We start from the raw sequence: 9,884 nt of genomic DNA on the forward strand, positions 1-9,884 counted from the left end.
AGAAGTCAGTTCAGATACTATTTTTCACTGTGATTCCTAGCATTAAGGAATTTGATTATCAGGTTTTGTATGAGGACTATTTCATCAGGGGTACAGAAGTTCTGGCCATCTCTGGTTTTGGATATCCCTTATTTGTTGAGACCTTTGCGTTGTTTGGTGGCCTTTTGTCTGTTTTCCAGATGGGAAAACAGGAACAAGGGAAGTATAGGTTATTACTAGGTGGGGTTGAACAAGTGGAGCAGCAAACTGCAAAGCAGAAAGAAGAGGGACGTACTATAGAGGGATATGACTTCCATTCTCAAGGCGCCTGCATCCTGTGCAGGGAGACAGCCTAACATAAAATGTGCCTAACAACAAATATATTGACTTCTTACTAAAAATCTCCAGTTCATAGAACCGAGGGGTTTGTACCTTCTCCTTTAAAAGTGATAGTCCTGGGACTTCCCCGGTGGTCCCGTGGTGAAGACTCTGCGCTTGCAATGCAGCAGGCGTGGGTTCAATCCCTGGTTGGGGAGCTAAGATCCCACATGCTGCGCAGCCAAAGAAATTTTTTTCGAACGTTATACTCCTGTATTATTGGCTTTAGTGGTTTCGATTTTGTTTTACTGTTAAGAAGATTTCAGTTTATTTACCGGGAACAAACAACACATAATGTAAAAATAGTTTCCCAGAAACGATTTCCATCATTCTCTTCTTCCCTTTCTCCCGCAGACTGGTGTTTCACCTTGACAAGTTCTCTGTCATTCCATAGGAAAGCTGTCTGGCTTGGAGGTTGCAATCCCAGGGAATTTTTCATCAGCGGGGAAGTCTCCATCACTACAGAGGAATCAAGGGAGAAGTCAGTCCCTGGTAAGTGAGATGCTCCCCCTAAACACCAACACAGCAGTCGTGTACCTTTCAAGGGGTTCAGGGGCAAGATGGGCAAGGCATTTCTACTAACTCTTCTTAAGGATCACGGACAGCGCCCTGTGCTACGAGGTAAGCGGTGACTGTTGTAGTTCTTACTGGTGATCCTTTCCTGTCACTGATTCTCGGCTTTCTTTGTATTTCATAGGACTGTTGTCAGTCCAATACAAAATGAGTCTTATTTTTAAAAACCTGAAATGTTTTACAGAGCCTAGCATTCTCATATAGGGTCCTTTCCATTCTCCCCACTTTCCCGAGAGGCCAAGAACACTTCACACCATGAACTAGGAGAGGGGGTAGAGCCCTTTCTGATGAAATACATCAACAAAGACAGAGTCTTAGCCTGCTTGCTCTCTGGACAGGATCTCGGACCACAAGGTCTTCACTCCTGGTGTAAATGAAGGAAGTGAGGACAGTTCAACTGGCACTCTCATAACAAGAGTTCTGAAACACCTTCCAAAGAGACTATAGCAGTAGATGAGGGAAGGGAGTGCTACAGTGTGGCAGTACCGGGGGAATGATCGGCTACAGCAGTGAAAAGTGTGGTACCGATTGGTGTGCTCTCGGGGTTCTTGTACATGTAGCATAGATGACCTCTACAGTGGCCCTCCCACCTTCCCACCTGCATTAGGTGTTCTTTTTTTTTGTAATTTATGTTTATGTATTTATTTACTGTTTGAACTTATTTATTCTACGTATTTATTTTTTTGGCTGCACTGGGTCTCTCATTGCTGTGCACGGGCTTTCTCTAGTTGGCGGCTAGCGGGGGCTACTCTTGGTTGCGGTGTGCGGGCATCTCATCGCGGTGGCTTCTCTTGTTGCGGAGCATGGGCTGTAGGCACGTGGGCTTCGGTAGTTGAGGCTCACGGGCTCTAGAATGCAGGCTCCGTCGTTGTGGCACATGCGCTTAGTTGCTGCACGGCATGTGGGATCTTCGCAGACCAGGGCTCGAACCCGTGTCCCCTGCATTGGCAGGCGCCACCAGGGAAGCCCTAGGTGTTCTCATATAGAGTCTAAAAACAGAGAGCACTGAGAGAAGGTAGTGGTTATTAAAGGCTCAGGATCTAAATTCTACCTGTCTCTACACCCCTTCCCAGCTGTCGATTTGACCCCATTTTTCAATGCTGACCTCATTGTTCAACTTTTCTCTGCCGTCTGTATACTCACCTTGAAAACTTGTTTCTGTGATGCGTTGAGCAGACACAGGGTGGCAGATTGCAGAGGTGGAAGCTGGTGGTCGGATATTTGTGGGCTGAATCTCCTTCAGTCCCATTCCCATTTCTGGTTGCCCAGAGGCCCTACTTCCTGTGTGTGACGCCGAGCCGTAGGATTGCGGGCAGGAGCCAAGTTCTCCATACAGTAAAGACCCCAGTGTGCCTTGGTTATAGTAATATACCTGGCTTCCTTCCTGGCAGGGAAGTGACAGGCGGCTCTGCCCCTGATTTGTTCGTGGGCCTCCTGATCCAGCAGTTCCCTTGGCTCTGCCCCTGTCGTCAGCTGCCCCTAGGATAACTCTGAGCCCTAGCCACTTCTCTGGTAGATTTCCCTATTCCCCCACTACAGTCACACCTGAATAAGGCGACTCAGACCTTTCAGAGATGTGTCCTGAACCTCTTGTTTTCTGAAATACCTATCTGGTGGTTGTGAGACTTAAGGCCAGCGTCCCCGAGAGACTTTTTCTATTTCTCCTAGTAAACCTAGACTCCTCTTCTGTCACCTTCAACTCTACTCCAATTGTGTTCTTTCAACCCAGACCTCTGACCCTGCTTTTTACTTCTGCCATTTCATCCTCACTCCTGCTTCCTTTCCTAAATCCATACGTCTCTTTTGGCCTTCCTAGCCCTGGGCCAAGTTCCTTCCTCTTTGCTCAGTTTTTCCCCCTTTCCTTCATTCTCCCATCCAACTTTCAGTCCTTCCTTTCTCACGCCCCAGTTAGCAGCATCTGAAAATTCGAAAGGTTTGTTACTCGTCTATTAATTGTATTCCATTTACTTATTCAGTTCTATACCTGTCTTACCTGTGTATGGAAGAACAGCTGGTAGCCAAGGTGGCACCAAGAATCCTAGCAGCTCTCACTTGACGTATCCGTAGTAGTCGGCAATTTCCATTTCGTTTTCCCTCTCGGTGAAAAATTGCAGCTTGCCCGAAGAGGTGTATCTGGCAGCATTCTCCCGTTGTTGTTGAGCCCGCCTCTTCATGGCCTCTCGCTCTGGCCTCTGCTCTTGTTCGATGGGCTTTGACATGACTGGCTCAGGCACGTTGGGTTCCCTCCATGGAACTCGTTGCTTGCTGAAGTCTTGGAGTAGAAATTGGGTTTGGAGCTTGGGTGGGGCCTGGCGCTTATTCACAGCAGGGGGAACAGGCTCCCGCTGGAGAGGAGCGCCAGATGAAGTTTTGGAGGGTGCAGGCCTAGGAGCAGCAGACTGAGGGACACGAGGCTGGGTGTGGTTGGTCCAAGCCGGTTGGGTTGGGTTGGTCACAGTTGGCTGAGCTGGTTTGGCGGGGCCTGGCAAAGAGGCAGGAGCTGGCTGGGATGAATTGACTGCAGCAGGTTGAGCTGAGTCAGTAGAACCAGGCTGGGCACGGTAAGCCCCAGCAGGCCGATGTGAGGCCAGAGACTGTGGCCTCCGAGGAGCGGGTCGAGCTTGAGGCTTGTCCCAGGCAGAAAAAGGCAGAGGTATCAACTTGACCTTCCCAGGAGGAGGCCGCTCATACTGGGCTGGAGATGGACACTCTGTTTCAGCACTGCTGTCTGGTTTCTGGGCTTGGACTTGCGTTTTCTCAGGACCCTTCCCCTCACGTGGGGTATGCCGCCATGGCTGGATAGCTGGGGGTGGCTGGGGGTCTTTGGGGTTGCTTGACTTTCCCAAGAGCCGACAGGAAGAGAGCCCAGTTTTCGTCTCATTCTTCTTCCCCAGCGCATGAAGAACCTTCACAGACTCCAGCATGCGCACGCCAAGGGAGGTTCGAGGCTTTTGAAAGCTCTGTTGGAGAAGCTCAGTTTGGTGTTCCTTTCGCTTCGTGTGGGGGATTGCTGGCTTCTCTTCTGCCTTGACTTTGTTCCCTGACTGCTTGTTCTCTTCAGCCTTGTTTCTCCCTCTGGTCCTTTTGGTCTTTTCCTGCCCGTGGCTCTTAGTTTTGCTGATCTTTCTGGATGCAGCTTTCTGAGGTTTGCCTTGAGAGTGCTTGGCCGTGTTCACAGGAGCCCTGTCACTGACTGCAGCGTGGCAGGTAACCACTTCTCCCCCTAACAGGCACTCTGGATTCTTTGGCTGGATTTTGGCCTTGGGAGCGCCACTGATAGGCTCAGAGGCTTTCTGTTTGTTCTTCCTGGGTTGATCAGAGGGAACCTTTATGACACTTGGCTTTTCCTGCACCTGATTCACCTTAATGGCTCTGGTGTCTTTAGCTTTGATCACGTTGGGACCTTGGGATTGATCAAGCTCTTTCAAAGGATTAAAGAGCTGGGGAAGGTGAATATCCTCCGCCAGTGTAGTAATGTCTGCAAGACCACTGCTAGGTTCAGTCCCATTTTCAAGTGTCCCTAGGTCCTGACGACTCCGGCTGTTCTCTCCCAGATCAGCATTTTCAGAACCAGGCTGCTCCTCTTGGCTGAGGGGATCGGTGCAGGCCAGCGGCTGGTGAATATCAGGGATTCCTAAAGGGAGTAGTGGAGGATCTTGGTTCTCTGTTGGGATCTGGTAGGCATCCAGAGGCTTTGAAAGCTTGGTTTTGATATCATCCACGTGCTTACTCTCTATTTGTCCCTGGCTTGGAGCTGGAGGCAGGGCCAGGAGACGCCTGGCACTCTGGACTGGAGCTGTCACTGAAATGTCCCCAAGTTCAGATGGTGGGTTACTCTCAAGTATGTGGCTGTTTCTGCTACTGCAGGACTTGGGGAGTTCTTGACTTTGTGTCACACAAAACGTCTGGCTTGGAGGTTGCAATCCCAGGGAATTTTTCATCACCAGGGGGGAGGTCTCCATCCCTACAAAGGGATCAAGGGAGAAGTCAGTCCCTGGTAAGTGAGATGCTCCCCCTAAACACCAACACAGCAGTCGTGTACCTTTCAAGGGGTTCAGGGGCAAGATGGGCAAGGCATTTCTACTAACTCTTCTTAAGGATCATGGACAGTGCCCTATGCTACGAGGTAAGCGGTGACTGTTGTAATTCTTACTGGTGAGCCTTTCCTGTCGCTGATTCTCGGCTCGCTTTGTATTTCATAGGACTGTTATAAGTCCAATACAAAATGAGTCTTATTTTTAAAAACCTGAAATGTTTTCCAGAGCCTAGCATATTCTCATATAGGGTCCTTTCCATTCTCCCCACTCTCCCGAGAGGCCAAGAACACGTCACACCATGAACTAGGAGAGGGGGTAGAGCCCTTTCTGATGAAATACATCAGCAAAGACAGAGTCTTAGCCTGCTTGCTCTCTGGACAGGATCTCGGACCACAAGGTCTTCAATCCTGGTATAAATGAAGGAAGTGAGGACAGTTCAACTGGCACTCTCATAACAAGAGTTCTGAAACACCTTCCAAAGAGACTATAGCAGTAGATGAGGGAAGGGAGTGCTACAGTGTGGCAGTACAGGGGGAACGATCGGCTACAGCAGTGAAAAGTGTGGTACCGATTGGTGTGCTCTCGGGGTTCTTGTACATGTAGCATAGATGACCTCTACAGTGGCCCTCCCACCTTCCCACCTGCATTAGGTGTTCTTTTTTTTTTGTAATTTATGTTTATGTATTTATTTACTGTTTGAACTTATTTATTCTACGTATTTATTTTTTTGGCTGCACTGGGTCTCTCATTGCTGTGCACGGGCTTTCTCTAGTTGGCGGCTAGCGGGGGCTACTCTTGCTTGCGGTGTGCGGGCATCTCATCGCGGTGGCTTCTCTTGTTGCGGAGCATGGGCTGTAGGCACGTGGGCTTCGGTAGTTGAGGCTCACGGGCTCTAGAATGCAGGCTCCGTCGTTGTGGCACATGCGCTTAGTTGCTGCACGGCATGTGGGATCTTCGCAGACCAGGGCTCGAACCCGTGTCCCCTGCATTGGCAGGCGCCACCAGGGAAGCCCTAGGTGTTCTCATATAGAGTCTAAAAACAGAGAGCACTGAGAGAAGGTAGTGGTTATTAAAGGCTCAGGATCTAAATTCTACCTGTCTCTACACCCCTTCCCAGCTGTCGATTTGACCCCATTTTTCAATGCTGACCTCATTGTTCAACTTTTCTCTGCCGTCTGTATACTCACCTTGAAAACTTGTTTCTGTGATGCGTTGAGCAGACACAGGGTGGCAGATTGCAGAGGTGGAAGCTGGTGGTCGGATATTTGTGGGCTGAATCTCCTTCAGTCCCGTTCCCATTTCTGGTTGCCCAGAGGCCCGACTTCCTGTGTGTGACGCCGAGCCGTAGGATTGCGGGCAGGAGCCAAGTTCTCCATACAGTAAAGACCCCAGTGTGCCTTGGTTATAGTAATATACCTGGCTTCCTTCCTGGCAGGGAAGTGACAGGCGGCTATGCCCCTGATTTGTCCGTGGGCCTCCTGATCCAGCAGTTCCCTTGGCTCTGCCCCTGTCGTCAGCTGCCCCTAGGATAACTCTGAGCCCTAGCCACTTCTCTGGTAGATTTCCCTATTCCCCCACTACAGTCCCACCTGAATAAGGCGACTCAGACCTTTCAGAGATGTGTCCTGAACCTCTTGTTTTCTGAAATACCTATCTGGTGGTTGTGAGACTTAAGGCCAGCGTCCCCGAGAGACTTTTTCTATTTCTCCTAGTAAACCTAGACTCCTCTTCTGTCACCTTCAACTCTACTCCAATTGTGTTCTTTCAACCCAGACCTCTGACCCTGCTTTTTACTTCTGCCATTTCATCCTCACTCCTGCTTCCTTTCCTAAATCCATACGTCTCTTTTGGCCTTCCTAGCCCTGGGCCAAGTTCCTTCCTCTTTGCTCAGTTTTTCCCCCTTTCCTTCATTCTCCCATCCAACTTTCAGTCCTTCCTTTCTCACGCCCCAGTTAGCAGCATCTGAAAATTCGAAAGGTTTGTTACTCGTCTATTTAATTGTATTCCATTTACTTATTCAGTTCTATACCTGTCTTACCTGTGTATGGAAGAACAGCTGGTAGCCAAGGTGGCACCAAGAATCCTAGCAGCTCTCACTTGACGTATCCGTAGTAGTCGGCAATTTCCATTTCGTTTTCCCTCTCGGTGAAAAATTGCAGCTTGCCCGAAGAGGTGTATCTGGCAGCATTCTCCCGTTGTTGTTGAGCCCGCCTCTTCATGGCCTCTCGCTCTGGCCTCTGCTCTTGTTCGATGGGCTTTGACATGACTGGCTCAGGCACGTTGGGTTCCCTCCATGGAACTCGTTGCTTGCTGAAGTCTTGGAGTAGAAATTGGGTTTGGAGCTTGGGTGGGGCCTGGCGCTTATTCACAGCAGGGGGAACAGGCTCCCGCTGGAGAGGAGCGCCAGATGAAGTTTTGGAGGGTGCAGGCCTAGGAGCAGCAGACTGAGGGACACGAGGCTGGGTGTGGTTGGTCCAAGCCGGTTGGGTTGGGTTGGTCACAGTTGGCTGAGCTGGTTTGGCGGGGCCTGGCAAAGAGGCAGGAGCTGGCTGGGATGAATTGACTGCAGCAGGTTGAGCTGAGTCAGTAGAACCAGGCTGGGCACGGTAAGCCCCAGCAGGCCGATGTGAGGCCAGAGACTGTGGCCTCCGAGGAGCGGGTCGAGCTTGAGGCTTGTCCCAGGCAGAAAAAGGCAGAGGTATCAACTTGACCTTCCCAGGAGGAGGCCGCTCATACTGGGCTGGAGATGGACACTCTGTTTCAGCACTGCTGTCTGGTTTCTGGGCTTGGACTTGCGTTTTCTCAGGACCCTTCCCCTCACGTGGGGTATGCCGCCATGGCTGGATAGCTGGGGGTGGCTGGGGGTCTTTGGGGTTGCTTGACTTTCCCAAGAGCCGACAGGAAGAGAGCCCAGTTTTCGTCTCATTCTTCTTCCCCAGCGCATGAAGAACCTTCACAGACTCCAGCATGCGCACGCCAAGGGAGGTTCGAGGCTTTTGAAAGCTCTGTTGGAGAAGCTCAGTTTGGTGTTCCTTTCGCTTCGTGTGGGGGATTGCTGGCTTCTCTTCTGCCTTGACTTTGTTCCCTGACTGCTTGTTCTCTTCAGCCTTGTTTCTCCCTCTGGTCCTTTTGGTCTTTTCCTGCCCGTGGCTCTTAGTTTTGCTGATCTTTCTGGATGCAGCTTTCTGAGGTTTGCCTTGAGAGTGCTTGGCCGTGTTCACAGGAGCCCTGTCACTGACTGCAGCGTGGCAGGTAACCACTTCTCCCCCTAACAGGCACTCTGGATTCTTTGGCTGGATTTTGGCCTTGGGAGCGCCACTGATAGGCTCAGAGGCTTTCTGTTTGTTCTTCCTGGGTTGATCAGAGGGAACCTTTATGACACTTGGCTTTTCCTGCACCTGATTCACCTTAATGGCTCTGGTGTCTTTAGCTTTGATCACGTGGGGACCTTGGGATTGATCAAGCTCTTTCAAAGGATTAAAGAGCTGGGGAAGGTGAATATCCTCCGCCAGTGTAGTAATGTCTGCAAGACCACTGCTAGGTTCAGTCCCATTTTCAAGTGTCCCTAGGTCCTGACGACTCCGGCTGTTCTCTCCCAGATCAGCATTTTCAGAACCAGGCTGCTCCTCTTGGCTGAGGGGATCGGTGCAGGCCAGCGGCTGGTGAATATCAGGGATTCCTAAAGGGAGTAGTGGAGGATCTTGGTTCTCTGTTGGGATCTGGTAGGCATCCAGAGGCTTTGAAAGCTTGGTTTTGATATCATCCACGTGCTTACTCTCTATTTGTCCCTGGCTTGGAGCTGGAGGCAGGGCCAGGAGACGCCTGGCACTCTGGACTGGAGCTGTCACTGAAATGTCCCCAAGTTCAGATGGTGGGTTACTCTCAAGTATGTGGCTGTTTCTGCTACTGCAGGACTTGGGGAGTTCTTGACGTTGTGTCACACAAAACGTCTGGCTTGGAGGTTGCAATCCCAGGGAATTTTTCATCACCAGGGGGGAGGTCTCCATCCCTACAAAGGGATCAAGGGAGAAGTCAGTCCCTGGTAAGTGAGATGCTCCCCCTAAACACCAACACAGCAGTCATGTACCTTTCAAGGGGTTCAGGGGCAAGATGGGCAAGGCATTTCTACTAACTCTTCTTAAGGATCATGGACAGTGCCCTATGCTACGAGGTAAGCGGTGACTGTTGTAATTCTTACTGGTGAGCCTTTCCTGTCACTGATTCTCGGCTCGCTTTGTATTTCATAGGACTGTTATAAGTCCAATACAAAATGAGTCTTATTTTTAAAAACCTGAAATGTTTTACAGAGCCTAGCATATTCTCATATAGGGTCCTTTCCATTCTCCCCACTCTCCCGAGAGGCCAAGAACACGTCACACCATGAACTAGGAGAGGGGGTAGAGCCCTTTCTGATGAAATACATCAGCAAAGACAGAGTCTTAGCCTGCTTGCTCTCTGGACAGGATCTCGGACCACAAGGTCTTCAATCCTGGTATAAATGAAGGAAGTGAGGACAGTTCAACTGGCACTCTCATAACAAGAGTTCTGAAACACCTTCCAAAGAGACTATAGCAGTAGATGAGGGAAGGGAGTGCTACAGTGTGGCAGTACAGGGGGAACGATCGGCTACAGCAGTGAAAAGTGTGGTACCGATTGGTGTGCTCTCGGGGTTCTTGTACATGTAGCATAGATGACCTCTACAGTGGCCCTCCCACCTTCCCACCTGCATTAGGTGTTCTTCTTTTTGTAATTTATGTTTATGTATTTATTTACTGTTTGAACTTATTTATTCTGCGTATTTATTTTTTTGGCTGCACTGGGTCTCTCATTGCTGTGCACGGGCTTTCTCTAGTTGGCGGCTAGCGGGGGCTACTCTTGCTTGCGGTGTGCGGGCTTCTCATCGCGGTGGCTTCTCTT

The sequence above is a fragment of the Balaenoptera ricei genome, chromosome 13 (assembly GCF_028023285.1).
Source record: "Balaenoptera ricei isolate mBalRic1 chromosome 13, mBalRic1.hap2, whole genome shotgun sequence".
NCBI lineage: Eukaryota > Metazoa > Chordata > Mammalia > Artiodactyla > Balaenopteridae > Balaenoptera > Balaenoptera ricei.